General features: G+C 39.8%; 1 protein-coding gene across 1 annotated transcript in view; it reads right to left on the bottom strand.

Annotated features, from left to right (window-relative positions):
* Window positions 1-13,696, bottom strand: part of GNG2 (G protein subunit gamma 2) — a 134,701-nt gene that overhangs the window by 100,857 nt on the left and 20,148 nt on the right. Inside the window, exon 2 of the mRNA XM_059915702.1 lies at window positions 7,807-7,847. The gene's annotated coding sequence lies outside the window, so the exon portion shown is untranslated. The remainder of the gene's footprint in view (window positions 1-7,806; window positions 7,848-13,696) is intronic.

Below are 13,696 nucleotides of genomic sequence, written 5' to 3'. Positions count from 1 at the left end.
CAGATGACTTTGAAAATGATGAAGAACTACCTTAAGGTTTATTACTTACATTCTGTATGTAACTCTTACAGAAGCTAGAATTCACAGTAACAGTCTTCAGTTGTCACCCTCCCTACCACCAGCCCTCTGTTGGCATCACTTTGGTTCTGACATTTTTACTCTTTCGGTTTTAAAAAAGCACATGTCAAAAATAAGCATCAAATGGTGTCTCAAAATGAAGAGATTTGGTCCAGAAGAGAAATTTACGAACAGACGGTTTAATGGCACTTATCATACTCACATTTCAATACAGATTAACCAGGAGATGGAAAATTTCTGGAGGGCACACAAGATACTATTAACAGTGGTTATCTCTAGGGAGTGGGCTAGGAGTTGATGTTTGGAAAGAAACTTCTCTTTTTCATTTATTCCTGTGTCTACTACTTGAATTTTTTAAAATCTCACATATACATTCCTTTCATAATTAAAAAAAACTAATTAAAAAATTAAAAGCTTAGTTATCGCAGAAAAGGAATATAGTATATACCTAGAATAGTGTCTGACACTTAAAGAGCTTTCAATACATTCTGGCTTATTAATCAAACTAGGTATTTCTAGTTACCACCTATCCAACAAAGTAAAATCAACTTCACTAGAATAAAGTCCACCTCTCATCTCTGTGAATGTACATTTTCCATTAATCACATTGTGAGAAATGCTCATTACCACCTGCTGAGGATATGGTTTTAAACTCTTACACCTTCACACACCAAAACTGAAACCTACCTTCTTAACGTCCAATTATAAAACACAGTACATTTGGCTACCTCTTGACTCTATTACTGCTGTTCTTGTAAGCACATTGATTAACATCAGACAGAGCATGCTGGGGTTCTAGGAACCATTCTATCTTACAGCTGGGGCTTTGCATGATATTTTCTAAGAAATTAAAGGTTACATGGCAGCATATGCCAAAGCTAAAAGACAGATTTAAACAGCATTTAAAAAATGATGCAATGGCTATGAAGTTTGGATGCTGTGCACCAGTTAAGTGCTATACTGGTTGCCTAGTTACATCTCTGCAAAAGGCCAAAAAAGTTGTCTCTAAATCTAGAAGTAATTAAAAACCTTAAAGTTTCACCATTAAACCAATGATTATGTGTGAAACCCTATGCAGTCATCCCTTAAAATAAGTGCCCGTCAGACTTTGATCAGGTGGTAGCCTTTGGGAATGTCCAAGGAGATATTTTAATAAAAGACATTTCTATATATGAAATTTTTTACCATGCTCACATTTCATTAAAGTTACCACAACTGGACTCCTTCTGTTTTGTCATACCCAATTGCAGTCTGCTACTATAGGATATTAAAAAACTTTCCAGCCTAGTTGATATAACTTCTATCCCATGAGAGGTGGAAAAAAGTCCAGTGTTTTAAATTGTTAAACTTTAAAAAAATTTTTTTTATTGCAATCAGCTTTGCAAATTATAGGCCAGTTTATAATCCAGTAACAAAAACTATGCATCTTAATACTAACAACTAGTGTCTTAACTCTATGAAATTTCCTGATTGGTTCTGCCTGGCAGACACTTTTAAGTCCAAATATCTTCTCCCAGTAATGGGACAGGATGAACAACAATTTTGGTCTAGAAATTTAAAAACATGAGTGTATTAAAATGGATGAGACTTCCTCCAGAATTTGAAGATAGGGAGAAACAGTCTTTTTTTTTCTTCCTCTTGAAGCTCAACATTTTTTTTTTGAGGTAAAATTCACAAAACATGAAATTAATCATAAACCACTTTAAAGTGTACAATTCAACAGCATTTAGTACATTTACGATGTCATGTAGCCATCACCCCTATTTAGTTCCAAGACATTCCTATTACCCCCAAAGAAACCCTGCACCAGAGTAGCTTGGATCATTTGGATCTCCTATTTACATTTACTCTGTAATTTCTCTTTGGAAAGGAGTAAAAGAATCTGAGTTTAAACAACAGCAAAAGGATTTCATCTCCTTTCATTTCTTCTGGAGCTTGTTTGATTCACAAAAAAAAAAAACAGCTGAGGTTCAAAGCTGAAAGGAGGCTAGTCTTAACAAAATGAAACCAGGATTGAGAGTCCTAGAAGGAAGGAACCCCAAAAAGGGATTGACAAGGATATCAGAATAACTCACAATCTATCCAAGCCCTATCCTCATCAGAAACCCAGATCTTACCTCCAAGACTGATAGTACTCAATCTTTTTTTTGGAAGAAAAGAAAAAAAAGAATTGAAAGAGAATTCCTTGTACCTACCAACTAGAACAGTTTAGAAGATAGTAACGAAGCATTAAAAATATATATATATATATATTGCCAGCTCCTAAAAGTCAAAGCCTATTCTAGAGAAGCTAATGTACTGCCCTTTCAAGTACACTTACAATCTCTTTGTCCCAGTGGCTTAGAGAATAAAAATCTCCAAATGAAGGTCACAGAAATGTAAGAAATGAGGCTCCTTCTGTATTCCTGTTTTCCTAGTCTGGTTTGCTGTGGGTGAGGGCAGGGCAGAGCGTTATGGAAGCATGGAGGAAGCGCTGAGTACGAATCTTCACCCAGATGCAGCCACTTACTTACATCAGGGTAAGTAGCTCATGCTCTACCACTGGGAGTCAGAGAGCACCAACCTCTTAGAGCTGGATAAGGCTCCAAGACATGATCCTCTCCAATCCCCTCCCCTTGGGCATCAAGATAGTCTTCCTAATACTTATCTATTCTTGAACATTCTGTGCTGTCTCTTAGGGGGGGGAAAGTTCAATTTTGTTATACAAAAGGCAGGATTCGAACTAAGAGAGCACCATGCTGCTTTGGCAAACTTGTAATTTCCATACATGCTGACATGCCGAAAAAGATTCAATGAGGTTCTGTGGTCACCTCACTAAGAAAGCTATTAAAGCTGTGATCATCAGAGATGCCAGTGATACTGCGGAATTAAAAGAGTGGGCCATGAAATCTAATAACACTTTATAAATGTTGCTGGTTCTTCTGATTTGGTTTCGGGCAAACATGTATATGTAGATACAGATTTTTCCAGAGTTAGATTCACCCTTATCCTCAGCCCAAACCCTGGAGGTTACTGTCATTATTTCATTCAATCAGATTTTCTATTTTCACAATTCAACGACATGACAGTCACTTTCCGCTAGAGTTGTTTTTAGACATCTAGGCCCCCAACTGTCCCAAATTACCCAGAACTCCAGGAGTTGTAGCAGTGAAGCTCCCAAGTCCCAGGTAACCCCCCAGTCTTAGACAAATCAGGATGCTTTGTTACTCTAGAGCTAGCCCTAAGTTTGGCCTTCAGATCTGTATTGCTGACCTGTCTTGAAGTGGATAAAAAGGGGACTCGCTACAAAAATAGCTGCAACATTTAAAATCTCCATCAAAAATTTCTGGCTAGGGACCTCCCTGGTGGTGCAGTGGTTGAGAACCTGCCTGCCAGTGCAGGGGACACGGGTTCGAGCCCTGGTCTGGGAAGATCCCACATGCCGCGGAGCAACTAAGCCCGTGAGCCACAACTACTGAGCCTGCCCTCCAGAGCCCACGAGCCACAACTACTGAGCCCATGTGCCACAACTACTGAAGCCCGTGTGCCTAAAGCCTGTGCTCCACCACAAGAGAAGCCACCGCAATGAGAAGCCTGCGCACCGCAATGAAGAGTAGCCCCTGCTCGCCGCAACTAGCCCGCACACAGCAATGAAGACCCAACGCAGCCAAAAATAAATAAATAAAATATAAATAAATTTTAAAAAAATTCTGGCTATATTCTACCCTGGAGATGGTTTTTAAAAAATAACCCAGTGATCCATTTCATTCACTAGGCGAGCAATGGTTTCTTACTTTGTGGGGATGACTTACCTAATGTATAGTGGAAATTAAACCATACTTAGAAATTAGCTATAATAAATACCACTACAGTAAGGTTCTAAAATATTATGTTATTTTTCCCTCCAACTTCCACATGTTAGAGCCTAATAAATAAAGCATAATGTGACAGGCAGACATAACAGCATAAAATAAAAATCTCACATTTCTTTGGTGCCATTCAAAGACCTTGGAACCTGCACACTGTAAGCAAACTCTCCGGAGTTGGAGAAATGCCAAAAGCAGCACGCTCTCTAGAGGCCACACCCACAGTACCAGAAAGTCTGGCCAAGGAAGGAGACATTGGACTTCAACCTGTCCACTTGATCCAATGCCAAACACTCCAAGAAAACTAAAAGCCTTCAGTGCCTGTATTTACAAACAGGTTTTGCAGAGTCAAGACAAGAACTTGCTTCATCAACTTGGGAACCCTAAACCTTCTCAACCCTATATAATGAAATGTAAGATAATCCTATCTCTGCTACCTGAGGCATTTCTACCTTTCTGAACAATTAATCTCTTTTACTTTGTAGTAGGCAGAATAATAGCCCCCAAATAGGTCCATGCCCTAATCCCTGGAACCTGTGAATATATAAACTTATGTGGAAAAAGGGACTTTGAAGATATGATTAAATTAAGGACCTTGGGATGGGGAGAGTATCTTGTATTATCTAGGTGTGCCAAATCTTATCACATGGCTCCTTAAAGTCAAAGAACATTTCCTGGCTCAGTTCAGAGGAACGAATATGGTGGAAAGACATACGGAGATGCAAGGCTGTCGGCTTTGAAAATGGAGGAAAGGGGACTCGAGAATTCTTCCCTAGAGCCTCCAGAAAGGAACACAGCTCTGTCAATACTTTGCCTTTAGACCAGTGAGATCTCTACAGAACCTAACTTGCAGAACTGTAAGATAACATATCTGTATTTGGTGGATTTGTTTTAATCCACCAAGTTTGTTACAATTTGTTACAGCAGCAAACAAGAAACGAATACATCCTTCATCACTGCTGTTCAATTTGCATAATGCCTTAGCAGTATTTTGCTTTAAATCTCAATATTTGACCATTTCTTGCCTAGTGTTTAATTTGCTTCTCTGTACAGACATAAATAGATTTGGTACTAGAACAAATATGCTCAAAATCCCTCCAACAGTGCAAAACAATATTTCCTTTTACATGTCTATTTTGTTTAGTTTCTTTCTTTAGTTTTTTAGCACAGAGACCACTTACATAAGGAACTACTTTGCATAACTGAAACCAGTAATTTTGCATGAAGCAAAAATGCTTGTACGTAAGAGTAAAATGACAAATAACCTCTTTAAAGGTGTGTAACGACACAGTAGTTCTCAATGTCTCCTTAGGGCACTCTGAATACCATGATGGCTGGAAGATGCCACTGGCCTTTTGTGAGCCAAGGACAGGGATACCAAAGAATACAAGGAAGAATTGCCCCATTCAACGTGTCAGCAACCCACACTGAGAAACTCTGCTTGGATTGATTTGAAACATTTAAGTACAGTGATTAGTATGAAAGAAATCAACACCAACATCAGACAGAGAACATGAAAAACTTATTTTAAAAGCCTTCATTATTAATAATATTTGGTAGAGCGTAGGGATGGCTTAGCCCTCACCTGAAAGATATTAAGTACTTAACTCCAAAAGAACCTCACGATGGGGTCGCAAAAGCTATACATGGCATTAAAAGCACACACCCCCACAGGCCTTCCTTCTACTAAGCTCTAGACCAGAGATTCTCAATCGTGACTACACATTGTAATCACCTGGGGAGCTCTTATAAACTACAGATGTTCAGACCCCTCCCCAAGGGATTCTGACTCAAGTGGTCTGGGTAGGGTTTACATATGAGTGTTTTCAAACACTTCCCTGGAGATTCTGATGTGCACCCAGGACTGAGAATCACTGCTCTGTACCATCCATGCGCAGTCTATTGGGCATATCCATCTGGATGTGGTCACTCCACAGATTTGAATCTGTTCCTCTCTTCCTGTATCTGTAGCCCAGTTATCGTCACCCACTGAATTTCCCAAAAGAGAAATTGGGGAGTTTTTCTAAATATCCTCCTCTCCTTCATCTTCAATCAGCAATTTCATCAGTTCTCCCATATCCAGCCCATCATTTGCAAATCCAAGACGTCTACTGGTCTCCCTTCCATTAGTTGTTCTCTACTTTTTCTCCTAAGAAGGTTTTGATACTAGTAAATACTAAATATTGGCTGAATGAGTACATGGTTAAATGGCTAGCTTCTGCAAAGTAAGTTAGGTTAAAAGCAGGTTTTATTTTTTATTTGCATTTTGCTGTAGCCACTAAATAGTTGTATAAACAATTAAAAATCCAACAGCCAAATTCAAGCCATCATCATATAATCCAACGCTCCAATGGGAAAAGAAGAGAAGGGGTGGAGGTATAAATGAAACAATACTGGTCATGAGTTATAATTGTTAAAATTGAGTGATAGGGATATGGAAGTTCATTATATTATCCTCTCTATTTGCTATATGCTTGAAATTTATCAGAATGAAGTTAATTTTTAAATGGGGGGAAGGACTTCCCTGGCGGTGCAGTGGTTAAGAATCCACCTGCCAATGCAGGGGACATGGGTTCGAGCCCTGGTCTGGGAAGATCCCACACACCGTGGAGCAACTAAGCCCATGCGCCACAATCACTGAGCCTGAGCTCTAGAACCCGGGAACCACAACTACTGAGCCCTCGTGCCACAACTACTGAAGCCCACGTGCCTAGAGCCCATGCTCCACAACAAGAGAAGCCACCACAATGAGAAGCCCGCGCACCACAACGAAGAGTAGCCCCCGCTCGCTGCAACTAGAGAAAACTCATGCGTAGCAACGAAGACCCAACGCAGCCAAAAAATAAATAAATAAATAAATAAAATAAAGTAAAATAAAATGGGGGGAAGTCCACGTCAGGACTAAAGGAAACTGCATCTTGGTTGGGGAGAGAAAACACATTATCACCTGTCTCAGCAATGTGGTGACCTTTCAAGGCTACAGCTAGATTCAAATGGCTTTACTCAGTTTCAAAAGCCAAGTCTGTTTCTTCAAGAAGAAACCCCACTAGTATTAAATTGACCTTTTATTGTGACTGTTGTTGCTGCTGAAAAAGCCCTTATAATGCCTACAACCAATCTGTTAAGAACAGGGTTTACACTTCTCCGGTCTAATCTACTCTGACATCTGTCTTTCACTGTCCTCAATGGCTGCCACCAATTAATCATGTTCGGTGCCATAGAGACACATTTTGTTAAGGCAGTGACCTCAAAGACTTCCAAACTCAGGTTTTTAGAAGAAAATGGGTGAAATCTGAGTGAGAAATCTGATTTTTAACTATCATTAAGGAGAGCCATTTTTTTTCCTTTAAATCCTAAAGTCATGTCAATATTGCTAAAGACTATGAATGTTTCTTTTTTTTTTTTTTTTTTTAATAAATTTATTTTATTTATTTTTGACTGCATTGGGTCTTCGTTGCTGCTCGTGGGCCCTCTCTAGTTACAGCGAGCGGGGGCCACCCCTCGCTGCAGTGGGCGAGCCTCTCATTGAGGTGGCTTCTCTTGTTGTGGAGCACGGGCTCTAGGCACGAGGGCTTCAGTAATTGTAGCACGCGGGCTCGGTAGTTGCGGCTCAGGGGCTCCAGAGCACAGGCTCAGCAGCTGTGGCGCACGGGCCCAGCTGCTCCGCAGCACGTGGGATCTTCCTGGACCAGGGCTCGATCCCACATTCCCTGAATTGGCAGGCGGGCTCTCAACCACTGCGCCACAGGGGAAGCCCTGAATGTTTCTTTTTGATCAACATCACATGTTAAATGCTTTCATCTCTAGGCTTAAGATTTTTCTTTAACTCTTAAAGTTCTGATTAGATTTAAGATCCTAGAAGAAAATATTTCAGAATTCTTACCTCTTCAGTTCCCAAAGCCTGAGGCTCACTGGCAGATCTGGCTGTTGAGAAAGCAGAGAGGAGAATGTATTGGTTTTTTTTTAAAAAAGAAAAAGGAGAAATAACATGATACATAAAAGCTGAACAAGCAAATAAATGTTTCTGTAAATAGGGTTTGGTGGTGATGGCTGAATAGCTCAAAGGGCAGAGGGGCTCACAGGTTTACCTTTCTGAGCCAAAAAACAAACATTTTGTTAACTCTTTTTCTTTGAAGAAACATATTTGTGAAAATAGGAGTCCCTTTCTTTGTGACCTTCCCTAACCTGCAAGAAAACATGAAAATATCAAGTCGGCTTGGGAACCGAGGGCAAGCACAGTTCTTGGTGACAGAGGCTGTGTACCGGTGAGATGAGTAAGAACAAGCTTTCCTCCTGACCTAACTTGATTAGCTCCCAGCAGGACCAAAGTGCCAGATACACTCTTTCTCCAGGTGTTAGGGACAGAGGTGGGGCTCCATTCGTGTATATCTAACCCTTTAAGAGGGTAGATTGGACAAGTTAATGGTTAAAAAACATCGTTAGCATCCAAAGCTGAAGGCTGTTTAGAAGTAGAAACACCTATACCCTTAGCCACTAATGACCTTTGAGTATGCTGAACAGAGTTGGCCTAATTCTGCCTAGTGCAGAGTGTGGTTCATATCTAAGAAAGTTCCTGTCTTTACTTCTGAAAAGATATCCGGCAGCCAGCTCAAAGGGAACTGCCTAAGCCTCAGGGAATGCTTTACCATTCATATTTCGCTGTGTCTCAGAACTAAGAGTTACTTAGCATCTAGAGTATTATGACTGAGAGTGGAAATCAAATTCACGTTGGGCCCTGAGACCAAATGAACATCAGCGTCTCTAGAGATCTCCCATTGCTTAAGACTGGCACGTGTGCTAAAATCTCAGCCCAACTGATTATATTCCCAGATGACTATAAGGGACCATATGTTTTTAAATGAGCCAACATTATTAGAAAACCATTATCTCATGATTAATGACAGCAAAGGAAACAAAAACAAGCCAAGGGCAGAAAACAACCTATTTTCAGAGAATAAACCCTAGGGATAACAATGATTAGTGGGACTTGCAAAATAAGCCTTGAAGGGAGCTCTGAGTCCAGCACTCTCATACATTCTTGGGAGAGAATAAATCAACACAATCTCTCTGGAAAGCAGTTGGGCAATATTTATCAAGATCCCAAATATGTTCTCACCCATTGTCTTGGTGATGTCACTCCTTGACTTGATCCAAAAAATGCAAAGTATAGACAAAGAAGTATTACCAAGGCGTTAGAAATAGCCTAAATATTAATAACATAACCTATTAAGTAAAACAGAAAAATTCCACACGATGGAACTTGGAAACAATAAATACAAAAAATTTAAATGATGAGGAAAAATACACACGGAATAAAGTTATGCGAAAAGAGAATACAAAATTATATATAGAGTATGACCTCAGCTAATTTTCTAATATCTATATATTATATATATGCATTTTTCTAATACATTTTCATATTTTTCATATTTAATATTCTAATATATCACATACAATATTTTCTAGTAAATATTATACATATCTTTCTGCTACATATTTTTCTAGAAAAAAGATTGGAAGACGGTATGTCAAAATGTTAACAGTGTATTATCTCTTTTGTATAGAAAATGGAAGTACCAGAAATTGCTAGATATGCCCCAGTATCTGCTTTCCTCTTCTTCCATGCTTGTGATAGAATCTAAGCTAGGCACATACATGTCAAGAATAACTGCTTTTCTCAGCCTCCCTTGTTGCTAGGTGTGTGGCCATGTGACAAAGTTCAAGGGGATTGCTGCAGCAGTGATGGGTGCAACTTCTGGGTCATGCCCTCCCCTTTCCAACTTCCTCCCTTCCTACTGGTTATAGTGAGGTCCTTATGGTAGGAAGCCACTTTAGACCATAAAGCAAAGAAAATATGCTTGGAATGATGTAACAGTATGATAGGAGGAGGCTGGATACCTGGATGATCTTGTGGAGGAGAGTTACCTTACCAGCCCTGGACCACACACCTCTGGATTGTTATGTGAGAGAGAAATAACTTCTAACTTCTGTAAGCCACTGTGAAATCAGGTCTCTGTTATATGTGGTTCAACCAAAAACCTAATTAATGGAAGGGGTCAGTCTTAATTTTTTTTTTACACTTTAAGTATTTTCCAAATTTTCAATGATCACCATGAATTACTTTCACCATCAGAAAAAAAGTTTAAGTTAAGCATTGTTTACTAATCTTTAAAAAATTAAGACAGCATAGAATGAAGTTTGGGTAACATGTGACTTCTTCCCACATATGAGAGGAAAAATGAAACCCACAGTTTTGAGGAATAGTTTTTACACCATATGCCAGGGCAAAATCACACACAAACTCCCTGCATTTGCATGACCCTTTAATCAAAATCCACGGCACTTTATTTCAAGGCTTTTGAAAAATAGTTTTAATAAGGAAAAGTTGTAGAAATAAAATCTGCATGAGGAATACTCTAAAAAAACCTCTAGTCAATGTATTATACTTATCCATTTAAGAGGATACCTAGGCTTCTTAAAGTAAATCTTAAATCATTCTTAAAAACCAGTTTTGTAGGTGAACTAACTCATACCTTTAATTTAAGGGTGTTGTTTGTTCTCCGTACAGAATCATAATGAATCACTCCTCAGTAATCCCACTTTGTTGACTGTCCATCAAAAAAGCATGTATGTTGGGATTTCCCTGGTGGCGCAGTGGTTAAGAATCTGCCTGCCAATGCAGGGGACACAGGTTTGAGCCCTGGTCCAGGAAGATCCCACATGCTGTGGAGCAACTAAGCCCGTATGCCACTACACCACTATGCCACAGTAGCCCGTACGCTACTGAGCCTGTGCTCTAGAGCCCACGAGCCACAACTGCTGAGCCCACGCACCACAACTACTGAAGCCCGTGCTCCACCACAAGAGAAGCCACCGCAGTGAGAGGCCTGCGCACAGCAATGAGGAGTAGCCCCGGTTCACCGCAACTAGAGAAAGCCCGTGCGCAGCAACAAAGACCTAACGCAGCCAATAAATAAATAAATAAATGGGGGAGGGCTTCCCTGGTGGCACAGTGGTTGGGACTCTGCCTGCCAATGCAGGGGACACGGGTTCGAGCCCTGGTCTGGGAGGATCCCACATGCCGCGGAGCAACTAAGCCCATGAGCCACAGCTGCTGAACCTGCGCGTCTGGAGCCTGTGCTCCGCAACAGGAGAGGCCGTGATAGTGAGAGGCCTGTGCACCGCAATGAAGAGTGGCCCCCGCTCGCCACAACTAGAGAAAGCCCTCTCACAGAAACGAAGACCCAACACACCCAAAAATAAATTAATTAATTTTAAAAAATAATAAAATAAATAAAATAAATTAAAAAAATAAAAATAAATGGGGGAAAAAAAAAAGCACGCATGTTGATTTTACTTTCCCCTGGAGTGATGAAAGATTTGGCAGAGCTCACATAACCTCCTTGGTCTCCTCTGTGACCCAGGGGCCTATATTATAAGATGACTGTCCAAGATAAAGGAGTCATATCTACTCCATAAAATAGAGAAAAGAGACCTGGTCTACTTGGGGATCAGATCTGAAACAATGGCCTCACTAAAACCCGTCTCTAACTGTATTAGAATAATGCACTGAGGAGCGTTTAAATCTGTAATAATATTATGCCAGTGTCATTTTGGCACCTTTTAGAGGCTCACTAAAGCCCTGTGCACCTGCACACCAGACACTTACCGGGTAGATCTGAGAGACTTATATGTAATTATACAGCAGATAAAGGACCAATTTTCCCCCCTTCTTCCTGAGAGAATGCCAAATGGCCCTTTTCTCCCCTGTGAATCACAACACCCAACACTAAAACGACTAACTTATATTCAGTAACAAAGGGAGGATGCCAGAGTTTCTTCACTTCCCTCTCAGGACAACTGTGCCAGTGCATTCTCAAGAAACCCTACACTCTCTCTTGTGATAGTCAAATTGAAGCCGATAGTCAACGCTCTGAATTCTCAGTTTCTCTCCCCCTCTTCCCTTTACAAGAACATAAGCAACCCAACTCCACAGGCCTAATTACCATGGTAACACCATGCACTGTGATTATGAGTGTGTTTGTTTTTAAAATGACTCACAGATTGTTCCCCCAGAAGCCCCAGACACACAGGTTTCTGGCTGGTTTATAAAATCTATCCAAAGTTTTCTTGCAAATGTCTTGCTCTTCATAGCACAACTGGTGTGACGGCGAGAGAGTCATCAAATCAATATGCCCATCTCCTTAAGGATGAAAAAACCCCACTTGGTTCCTTAAACACTCCAAGATTAATCAATTTAAAACTCGGGTTAATAATGAAATTAATTTGAGTTTGTACACTGGAGAAAATTAATCTGTTTCTAATTTAAATAATTGAGGTAGTTCATAAGGTAGTTTTAGGGACCCAAATGAAATTATCAGGTGAAATAAAATCAGCAGTAAAACTTATCAAATAAAATAGCCTACATCGGTGCATACATGGGTGATCACATGTAAACTGTTTTAAAAGAATAAATGTAAGTCCTTTTTTTTAATTAGAAATGCATTTTCTTTTCCTTAACACTGCCTGATTGTAACAATATAACTTGATTCTAGGGTAAATGTAAGTCTTAATGCCGAGATGTTTTTAAACTAAGATCTAAAATAAAGAGATTTATTTTTAAAAAACAAACATGAAAGAGTCCAGACATTGGGAAGAACTGTGGACTACTTCCATCTATTTATCAATACGTATTATTTAAGACCCTCTATGTACTAAGCACCACTGTTTATAACTGAACATTGTAATAGGACTTAGGGAAGACTATTTTCATACTGGAGACAAAGGTCATGGGCATGGCTTAGTCCCTCATCTTCTCTCAGAAGATCCTTTGTGTCACAAGGCACCATTCTGGATGAGCTTTTAGTGAGAGGGAACATGATCCAATGATCACATCAGGCCTAGAACTGAGAGTCCTGACTTGGGCATCATGGGTAGCTCTCTCCAAAAAAAATAGATGTTGGTAATTTTGGTATATTGATTTTCCTTTGTATGAAACGGAAATAAACCCGATTTTAAAAGAAATTTAAATGAAAAATTTTATATAAATCTATATAAATTAAAATGCTTAGTACCCTGATGTTTACTTATGGTACAACATATGATAAGCAGACACACACGCATACAAAATTCATTAAAAATGACTATCTCCAGGACTCTGGGAGGGCTCATGCCAAGGAGTACTTCCCAGAACTTCTGCTGCCAGTGTCCCTGTCCTCACGGTGAGACACAGCCACCCCCCGCCTCTGCAGGAGACCCTCCAACACTAGCAGGGCTGAGGGCAGACAGCAGAAGCAAGAAGAACTACAATCCTGCAGCCTGTGGAACAAAAACCACATTCACAGAAAGACAGACAAGATGAAAAGTCAGAGGGCTATGTACCAGATGAAGGAACAAGATAAAATCCCAGAAAAACAACTAAATGAAGTGGAGATAGGCAACCTTCCAGAAAAAGAATTCAGAATAATGATAGTGAAGATGATCCAGGACCTCGGAAAAAGAATGGAGGCAAAGATTGAGAAGATGCAAGAAATGTTAAACAAAGACCTAGAAGAATTAAAGAACAAACAAACAGAGATGAACAATACAATAACTGAAATGAAAACTACACTAGAAGGAATCAATAGCAGAATAACTGAGGCAGAAGAACGGATAAGTAACCTGGAAGACAGAATGGTGGAATTCACTGCTGTGGAACAGAACAAAGAAAAAAGAATGAAAAGAAATGAAGACAGCCTAATAGACCTCTGGGACAACATTAAACGCAACAACAT

This window comes from Balaenoptera ricei, chromosome 2 (assembly GCF_028023285.1).
Source record: "Balaenoptera ricei isolate mBalRic1 chromosome 2, mBalRic1.hap2, whole genome shotgun sequence".
NCBI classification, from domain to species: Eukaryota; Metazoa; Chordata; class Mammalia; order Artiodactyla; family Balaenopteridae; genus Balaenoptera; species Balaenoptera ricei.
This window is presented reverse-complemented; position numbering and strand designations above follow the sequence as displayed.